Below are 10,875 nucleotides of genomic sequence, written 5' to 3' on the forward strand. Positions count from 1 at the left end.
GCTGGACATAACCAGCTTTTAAATTACAAGGCAGACACTAGTAGAAAGAGATAATTTAATCGCTCCTTCTATACTGCCTTACAGTGACTTCCTAGTTATTTGGACTGTGAAAGAAACTGAAGAAAATAGGTAAGTGCTCAAAAATCTTAAAGTCATTGGTATTTTCTTCATGATTTAATGACAAATGACAGAAAGGACAAGAGAGACTCTACTGATTTGCTGGCTGCCACCACAGTCCTCCTTATGTGTTGTAGCAAATTTCTGTTCAAGTTAATTTTTATCACACACTGTGATACACATTATGAATCAAATAACAGCTCCCCAAAATCCTTCAACTGAAAAACAGAAAAAATAACTTGCAGCTGTTTCTATTTGCAGATTCTGTCCATGTCTATATAAAACCAAACTACACACAAATCACCCCATTTTATGGCATATTCAATGATATGCACATTTCATATAGCAAATGAGGTGTGTTCCCTCTAACCTTTTGGGGTACCCATCCTCATTTTGGGGCCAGCTTGGCTATTTTCCTGGGATTTACTGTGTGTCTGATATTCTCCTTGGTTTCCCCACTCTGAGTCTACAATTAGTTTTCTGCTAGCTCTGCAAAGTTTCCTGTAGCTGTAACCATGCACTGGAAGGGGACGGGGGTAGTAAAGGGGGATAAGGGGCAAACTCTAAGTATTTAACCAACTCCTGACACAGATTGGTGCTCAGGACTTTTGAGAAATTATCTCTCCTGAGTCTATCAGTGTAATAAACTCTCTGCTTCCTATAAAAATGGTCTTGGTGACTTTGTTTCCCTTGTTTTCCTGCAACATTTCTGGTGCATTGGCTGGGAATGATAGAGACCAAAGTTGGCATTTTTGCCCCCCTGGTTGTTGGGCCTTTGGCCTGGCTCCTGGGGACACCACCCTGACAAAGCGTGTCTCTGGACACAGTCTGGACGACTAGGGAAGCCTCCCACAGAGTCTGAAGCCTCAGGTCCATGCACACCAATGGAACTTGGGTAGAGACCTCAGGAACCAGGAAAATTTGGAGCAGCACCCTTCTGGAACAGGTAGGACTGGGATCCATCAGAATAGGCCTATCCATGAGAGGACAGAGGAGGGGCTTGATCACCCCCTAGGTACATACCAGTACTCCTAAATTTTTTTAAAAGCAGCTGGGTTCTGCCAGATTTGAATACCTAATTTCTCATTGCTAGCGAAGCCTTTGTATAAAGCCACAAAGGGTGGTGAAAGGGAGCCCTTAACCTGGAAGTCTGAACAGCAACAGGCATTCTGTGCCATCAAGGACGCATTAGTCAGTGCCCCTGGCCTGGGACCTCCAGATATAAAGAAGCCTTTCTTCCTCTATGTGCATGAGAGAAGCCTCATGGCAACTGGAGTACTGACCCCATACCTGGGCTCATGGCATCGAACGGTGCCTTATCTTTCCAAGCAGCTGGACTCAGTGTCAGAGGGATGGCCTCCCTGTCTGCGAGTTCTCACAGCCACAGCCTTGCTAGTATCAGAGAAAAAAACAAAGCTAACGCTGGGGGAGCAAATAACCATCCAGGTCCCACATTCTGTTGTGACTTTAATGGAATATAAGGGACAATGTTGGTTGACAAATGCCAGGATGGTCAGATACCAGGGTATGCTCTGAGAAAATCCACAAGCGAGGTTGGAAGTGTCTACACTTTAAACCCGGCCACCCTCCTTCCATCAGCTGCGGGCCCCCCAGACCATAACCGTGTTGAGGTGATTAATGAGTTCGTCTCAAGCCACCCTAACTTCTGTGACCAACCTGACCACAACTTTTCACAGATGGGAACAGTTTCCTCAAAGAGGAAACAAGATACAATGGCTTTACAGTAGTAACTTTGGTCTTAGAAGCACAGGCACTGATTTGGACATGTTGGCACAAAAGGCAGAGCTCATTGCGCTGTACATGCCCTACAACTGGCTGCTAAGAGGACTGTTAATAAATACACAGACTCTAAATATGCTTTTACTACTCTTCATGTACATGGGGCTATGTATATATAAAAAGGAGACTGATTACTTCAGGAGAAAAACACAAATACCTTCTGGTGATTATGTATACCTTTTCTGATTGGGTAGAGGTTTTCCCCACCTGAATAGAAAAGGCCCAAAAAGTGGTCTGCACCTTATTAAAGGAACTAATTCCCAGGTATGGAATCCTTATTTCCATTGGCTCAAACAATGGACCAGCTTTTGTGGCAAAAGTTGTTAAGCTAACAAAGGGATTAAAAATAACCTGAAACCTTCACACAGCATACTGGCCTCAGAGTTCAGGCAAGGTTGAAAAGATGAATCAGACACTAAAAACTCAGGTGAGTAAACTCTGTCAGGAGACTCACCTGACTTGAAAACAGATCTTGCCATTAGTTTTACTTAGGATTGGGTGTAGCCCCACCAAACAAACTGTGTTCTCACCCTATAAGATTCTCTTTGAAAGGTCACCCCCAGTAGTAAAAAGCATTAAGAGAGATTTTTTTTAAAAAATTAAAAATCTAACCTTGATCCAACAGATGCACAGTTTGGGAGAAGTGCTCAAGGACTTACACCACCATGTTCAAGGAAAACTCTCTTTTAACTTAAACACTGATGTGTTAAGCCAGGTGTCCAGGTTTAGATAAGGGTGGAATCTCCAGACTCTCCAGCCTTGGTGAAGGGGACCCTATTTGGTGATCCTGACTATTCCCAAGGCAACCAAAGTGGCAAAGGTCACCCTATGGATCCATCACACCTGAGTAAAAGAAGCATCTCCCAAGTGGAAGAGACAACTGGACTCCAACAACCCACTCAAACTGAGAGGAGATCTTCAGCCTTGCCCTAGTCACAAACTAGATGCTGACTACTCAACACATGGCAGAAGCTTGAAGAATCAACTAAGCAGATAATTAATGGAGTATTATTTCTCATAGTTAGTGTTCTGTAGTGATACTTAAGTTCTGCCATCTCTTTGCTTATCTCTATTCTTGGTATTGTAACCTTGCTTTGCTTTGATCAATAGAAATAGCAGTAACTGCCCCAGTGGGATAAAGCCAGATCAAAAGGCTTTCTCTGGCAGTTTTCTTTTTTTCTCCTGCTAACAGGATGTGGTATTGTTTTTGGTTGCTTCTATTCTGGGTTCCTTTTACAAACTTGAACTCCTCGTCCTACGAGTGGTGCTTACATACTACTTGTACTAAAAATGTTATTTTATGGGAAAGATAATAAAAACATCACAGATAAAATAAAAAAAGATTACTCATGTTCCAGTTCAGACTTAAAAAGGGTAAAATCCTGATAATTTGCTTACAGGATGGCTCTCTACAATAGGAGGATTTAAAACAATGTTTGGGGCTGTATTAATTATGGTGTTGGGCTGTCTTATACGCTCATGCTTGCTGCCACTGGTCATGCGGTCCATATCTACCCTGATAAAAGCCATAGTGGAACAAAAAAAGGCCACACAGTTATATCTATTACAAGGTTATGAAAGAGTAAATCCCATCCCTAAAAAAGAAATAGATGATGCATTTTGATGAATGCATCAAAGCATCAAAGGGGGGAATGTTGGGGCCAGCTGGCTATTTTCCTGGGACTTATTAGTGTGTCTGTGTTCACGTTGGTTTCCCCACTCTGAGTCTACAAGCAGTTTTCTGCTAGCTCTGAAGCACTGCAGACACCTTCTAGCATTGCAAAGTTTCCAGCAACTGTAACCACACACTAAAAGGGAGGGTAGTAAGGGAGGATAAGGGGCAAACTCTGTAAGTATTTAACCAAACCCCTGACAGATCGGGGCTCAGGGCTTTGAGAAATTATCTCCCCTGTGTCCGTTAGTATAATAAACTCCCTGCTTCCTGTAAAAATGGTCTCCGTGACCTTGTTTCCCTCATCATTCCTGCAACACTCATATGAGAGCTTTTCTCAATATCAACCCAACAGATCTGGTCTTCCTCATTGAGCCTTCTTTAAAGTATTATCCTCATTCTTTCCTGTTCAAAATGCATTACTCATATTTTGGCTAGAATAACATCCTAGCTGATTCATCCCAGAAATATAACTTTCCATGGACATTTTGAAAAGAGAAGTTTACAACACCATTACTACTGCTACTACTATACCACTACTCCAATCACAGCACACAGGGAATTATTTACTATCATCAAATATCACAAGTGTCTACCCTAGAAGCAAACAGAATGAGACTGAGCCCAGCACTAGAAAGAAGTTACGGGCTGGGGATGTACATCAGGGGTAGAGCATGTCCTTTGCCTCAGGTTAAATCTCCAGCACCACTCAAAAATTAAAAAAAAATTTAAAAAGGGACAGAGAGAGAAGGAGTTAGGCAAATTGCAGAAAATTCATAGACTAGACTGTTAACTAATCATTTTAAATGATATTCATAAAGACAATATAGCAAGGTTTGATTATAAGCAAAGATCATAAATGTAAAATTGCATGTGCCTTGTGATTTTGCACAGATTGGAATAATGACTGGGGAAACAACATAGAAAATATATTTCACTGATGTATCAGAACATTCAGATTTCTTTAATGTTTTTGTATTAATTTTATACTTATTTTAAATTTAAAATAATACAATTTTATGGACTGACTTTGACAGTTTTATAATATGTTCTTCTATATTTGTTTTTGTAACTACTCCTTATATTCTTCAAAAAAATCTATGATGATATTTTGACTTTTCTAACCTAATGGAGTGTAGAATACACCACAAAAAAACCTAACAAATACCTTGCTTGCTAAATGTGGAACACTTAATAAATTAAGTAACATATAGCACTAATACTTATTAATTTTATAGCTTATGATATTCATTTGGAGAACTGTAACAAACTACACTTGTAATACTTTTTCCATTATGATTTTTCTTTCATTAGCTTTTTTACTGAACACAATTCTCATCTCAATCCCTAAAAATATTTATTTTGATTGTGGCACTCACTGCTGGAAAAGAACATATCTTTATCAAATATTAAAAATTGCCTATAATTTATCCATCCTCAGGATTCATTTGAAATGGCAGATTTAGTTTAACTTGTCAAACTGTAACTTGAAGTGATGTATATCACAAAAATCCTATAAAATCTTGAATTTCTATCCAAAAATGTATCACTCTGACTGACATTTTATTTTGGCTGCAAGCAATTTTGATAAGCACTAAATATCCAGTAAAATATTGACTCCAAAGTCAAATTTAGGCAATTTTTCCACAGAGGAATAATTCCCAATATAACCCTGTTTAGAGGCAGTTTTAACCCCTTTCCCTAGCATTCACCTACAAAATAACAAAATAATAATTTTATAAAATAAGTTTCCAGAAAATAATCAGAGAGCATGGAAAACAAACCCTGCTTTTATGACAAAGGGACCAGAAACCAATGCTCATGGTCAATCCCTGGTCCATCATTGTGGAGCAGGACACACCTGCAATGGTGCTACTGAAGAAAACATGTTTCCCCATGATGGAGGATCAGTTTTTCGGGAGAACTCACACAGGAAGAGATACTTCTAGCAAAAAATATTTAGAATCACTCTTCCATTACCCTTGCATGAGCTCAGCAGAGAAACACAGCATCTCAGAATAAAACTTCATAGAGTTGATTAACCCTATTGCTACAACCAGCATGTTAGGGATTGAACATAAACTTCCATACCAAACACACTAAAAAATTACTATTTATTCCATTCATTCATTGAAAAAATATTTGCTGAGCATCCAGTACATAGGTTAGTCACTTTTCCAGCACTAAGTTTGTAGCTTTCAAACACAAAGGCAACATGCCTACTATCAGCAACTACATACATCATATTGGAGAAAGGTAGCCATCATTCCTCTGAATCAATGAATAACTAATACTTTTATGCATAAAAAGATGAAGAGGAGTTAGAAGACTGAAAATTCCCATGTGTTTGATGGAGGGTCAAGGAACCACTCTCTGATTGGGAGACATTGAGTAGGCACACGGATGATGTGAAGCTATGGGATAACTGTGCTTCAGCTAGGACAGACTCAATGTGCTACAGTAGCCTTAGCATAATTTAAAAAGACCACCAGGACCACATGGAGGCAAGTGCAGCTGACGCTTGTGAGTAAGAGATGCAGATAAAAGGTAAAGGTCATTTCAAAAAGGACGTTCTGTGTCATGGTAAGCACTTAGGTTTCATTCTGAGTAAAACTGTGAGCCATTATTGGGGCTAGGGTGAGGAGAGCAAGAGGTGAGGCTGGAAGACACAATAGAAACTGATTTCAGTAGACCAAGGAAGGGACCATAGTGCCTTGAACTAAAAATACTTAATTGATAGCTCAAAATTACGCTGCACTTGAGCAGAATGTTGACAGAGCTTTCTGATATTTCACGTATGGAATTATAGGAAAGATAGATAATTCTTGAGAGTCAAATTTCTGGGTCAAGAAGAAATAACAAAATAGGTGAATACATAGAAGAGAAAAGATCCAAAGGTCATTGCTTGGAAGATTCCAGTATTTGAGTTCAGAAAGGTGGTAAGGATCCAGCAATCTAATGAGGTAGATACAAAACAAAAGGGAAACAATATTCTCGTGATTAAGTGCAGACACTGCTTCAAAGTACAAGTGACCAATGACATCATTTCTCTTTTTTTTATAGTTTTGAAAAGTTAAGCTTAACTATAAAATTTTCTCCCAAACATAACCAAAAGTGGATACCCAAAAGCCTCTGTAACAGTGAAATACCATCTTTGCCCAGAATTCACTCAGGTCTATTTCTACCAAATGCTACTCGTCAGTGTGAAATGAACTCTCAGAAGGATTGCAATCCAGACTTGGAGGTTTTATATCACTGATCTCCTCAGTGCTGAGAAAGGACATGGTATTCCTGATGCTTTACAGCAGAGGATTGCTCAAGTGTGTGGTCCCTGTTAAGCTTGGGCTTTTATATCTCATCATTATTAATATATATTTATATTTATATATATGTTTAATAGAGAAAATTATTAATAAGAAATAGCTCCTATCATTAAAAAAAACAAAGAATGGATATTTTGGAATTTGTACTATCTAGAGGAATAAACAAATGATGTTAGTTAGAAACTGATTAAAACTCTTGGTTGCTGAATATTTACTTGATCAAAGTTTTGTTACTGATCCACTCTGTAACTTAGAACGTAAGCACACTCACAGGCACAAATGTGCAACTTAGCATATCCAACATCACCTTACTGCTAATTTTGAAAATGTACAGCATTCAGGGACAACAAAACCAAAGAGATCACCTTTTGGAAATGATTTAATTCAGATTTAAGAGGTTAATATAAGCATGAATGGCTTTCAGCCAGAGAAACAATCCCATAACAAGTGTTATATTTGAAGGACCTAAAAGTTTTTATCATCACTTGATTAAGGGGATACTTTTAATGGACCAAGGCAGCAACACATATGTTTTGTGACTCAAATGCAGTTCTCATATTTGTATGCAGTGTAGTACCTTACAATGAGAATATCATGGATATCCAATAAATACTTTTTAAATTGCATAGAGCAATGACAAACCTCTTATAAATCTTGGAGCTTGTTTGGGAAAAGCTTAAATAGGCCTGATGAATCAAGAATCAAATTCCAGACCAATTTGTGGACATTTAGTAATGTAAATGGTCATATATTTTCTTCACAAAATAATTCTTTGTGAAAGATGCTGCAGATTCAAACTATGAGGACTTTGAAAGCATTAGAAATACTTTTCATATAGATGGAGAAGTTTAGTACTTAGCTTAAGTCAAAGTCAGTTTTATCATTAGTATGAAATCCTAATGATCGCCAGGTTATAAAGGGTTACCCACATCTGGAAAGAGTTCTGTCCCCTGCCAATTAAAGACAGGCAGGAAATGTAGATGACAACTTCATGACAATGAGACTGGTCCACGTGAGCCTGTGCCAGTCAGCTTTCCATCAATATAATGAAATACCTGAAATAATTCACCTATGAAAGAAAAGGTTCATTTTGGCTCACAGTTTTAGGGGGAGAGGGGAGATCCCCTCAGTTCTAGTCCATGATCAATTGGCCCCTTTGTTTTAGGGCCTGTTGTGGGAGTACACGGTAAGGTAAAACTACTTACATTCTGAGTCAAGAAGCAAAGAGGAAGAGGAAATGGCCATGCTCCCAAAGACCTAAGGACTTCCCCAAAGTCCTAACTGTCAAAGGTGCCACCACCTCCCAATTGCACCACCCTGGAGTCCAAGCCCCTTTAATCCATGGGCCATTGGTGGATATCCAAGATCCAAACTATAATACAAACCTTATTGAATATCTTAAATCAGGTACTCATATTCTCTATGCAGAGATTCAAAATAGCCTCTCACTTAAGTTTCCTGCCATCTTCTCTTCAATCTTCCTAAACCTCATTCAAGCTTCTCTTTCATACATACACACCTTGAACTCATCACAACCCTGTGAAGGACTGCAAAGTTTCTCTAGTGCCCACAAAGTAAAACCCAAATTTGTTAAGGTGATAGACACTTTTGGACTAACTTAATATTTTAGCCTAAATTCTCTGTTCTTAAATATATGCACATGTGTCTATCTCCAGACTCTCAGATTCTTCAGTTGTTTCCCCCATGTCATACCATTTCTGCTCAGAGCTTTTCTGGTATTTTTCTTCCTAAAATAACTTTTCCTCTTAAATCCTGAAAATGTGGTACTCATTCATCAATTCTCAAATCACATATTGTCCTCTGCTATAGTTTAGATCTGGAATGTCCTCCAAAGGTCCATATGTTAAAAGCTTAGTTCCCAGATTGGCACTTTTGGAAGGCAAAGGAAAACATTCAGATGTGGGGATTTGTGAGAGGTCCTCAGGTCATTGTCCTTGAAGGGTATAGGGGGATATCGGCACCTTCTTCTTCTTGTTGTTGACTTTACCTCCAGAGGTGAACAGGTTAGCTTCAACACATATTCCCACCATAAATGCTGCTCCCCAATCAGACTGAAACCTCCAACACTGTGACATAAATTAAGCCTCTTCTTTCCTCCTTATAAGTTGACTATCTCAGATAGTTTTATAGTAACAGAACAATGACAAACACATCCTCATTGTGATATCCCCAGGCTTCCTGACAGAACAAACCAGCCTATTCCTTGTTTCTATAACTCTTGACATCTTTGCCTTCTAGAACAATATCACAGTTATCCATCTGTTTTCCTAGTTTGATTTTGAAATCCTTGGGAATAGAAAATTCATTCATTTATCAAATCACTACAATAGTTATGTAAGTGCACAATCGTACTTGCTGTAATTATTACTCAGTACCTCCTGGATCCCAAGCACTATTTGTAGGACTGGGAATTCTGCAGTGAGGAAAAAAAACAAATATCTACCCTGTTGGAGCTTACATTCTAGTATGAGGAGGGTGATAATAAGAAACTATTTAATAGTATGATAGAAATTGAGAGGGGCTATGAAAAAAGTTAAGCCAAGCAACAGGATAAGGATATGGATTGGACTGTTGCTATTATAATTTGGGTGAACAGGATTGGACCCACGAAGAATATTCTAGATATGAATACAAGGAAGCAGACGGCCATGAAGTTATCTAGAGGAAACTTAGTACAAGCAGAAAAAAACAACGAATGCAAAGGCCCTGAGGTGGGAGCATCCCTGGCATAGTGAAGGGCCATTAAAGAAGCCAGTGTGACTACAGAAGAGGGAACAAGAGAAAGAACTGAAGGAAATAAAGTCAAAGAAGCAATGGTATCATATACAGCCTCACAGTCTACTACACATGGGCTATTGTTCTGAGAAGGGAAGCCATCGGAAAGTTTTCTCAATAAAGCAATTTTATGCTTGCATTTAACTATGGCTAGCTACTATGGGTTTATCAAATAATATGTCCTCCTTTAAAACACAGCAAGATGACATTTATCAGCTTCCCTTGCTAGAAAAGATCTTGCACTAATTTCTGGTCAAAAGGAACTGGTTGGAAGTGACATAAGCTACTTCCAGTCCTGGCCCCTAAGCCTACCAAGGCTCACTCTCTGTCAGATGCCAAAAACCCAACAGAGGATTAATTCCACATTATAATGGGTTAATAGGTGGACCCATTGCATGGAAGAGTACTAGCTCAAAAATGGCCAGGTAGATCAAAAATCCCTTCACCCACTCACTTGTGTAAGCAAATAAGCATTTATTTCCATAAACCACCCAAGACTGTGGACTTGTTTGTTATAGAAGTTATTCATGACTCACAGGAAGCTGTTTGCAATGATCCAATTCTAATAGGATGGTAGCTACAGTCTGAGTGACAGAAGCAGCCAGAATCCTGACTTATCTTAAAGACGAAACAACAGGATTTAGAGGGTGAAGCTGCCTTTACTTTAGCTGGGGTAAATTCTGAGAGGATCAGACTTTGGGGAAAGAGTTAAGTTTAAGAAATGGAAGGTTAGAGATTCAAGTGTGAATATCACGTGGGCAGTTGGATGAATAGGACTAGGGGTTTTAATGATGCAATTATTACTTGCTTCAAGCAGAGGTCTTCTTAAGGTAGATCCCTTAAGAATACTGCTATTCCTTTACTTTTTTGCATAGTAATCTGATACACAATAAAAATGAATAAATATTAATGAATTTTGAATGACTATGAACAATAGCTATAAGTTTATTTTGAGCAGTGGGGGAGCTGAAAGAGCTGTTCCAGGGACTCAATAGTTAAGAATTATGCTGACAGGAAGGAATCAAATGAAATTTGCTTTAAAAGTTCTCCTTTAATTAAATGGTTGTTTCACCTGTCCTCAGAAACAGACATGCTTTTATTATCTAAACGATAAAAGAGGTTGCTGATTTTTAGGAAGGAAAGTTTGGGGATTTACAAAGTACTCAT

Source organism: Castor canadensis, chromosome 15 (assembly GCF_047511655.1).
Source record: "Castor canadensis chromosome 15, mCasCan1.hap1v2, whole genome shotgun sequence".
Classification (NCBI taxonomy): domain Eukaryota; kingdom Metazoa; phylum Chordata; class Mammalia; order Rodentia; family Castoridae; genus Castor; species Castor canadensis.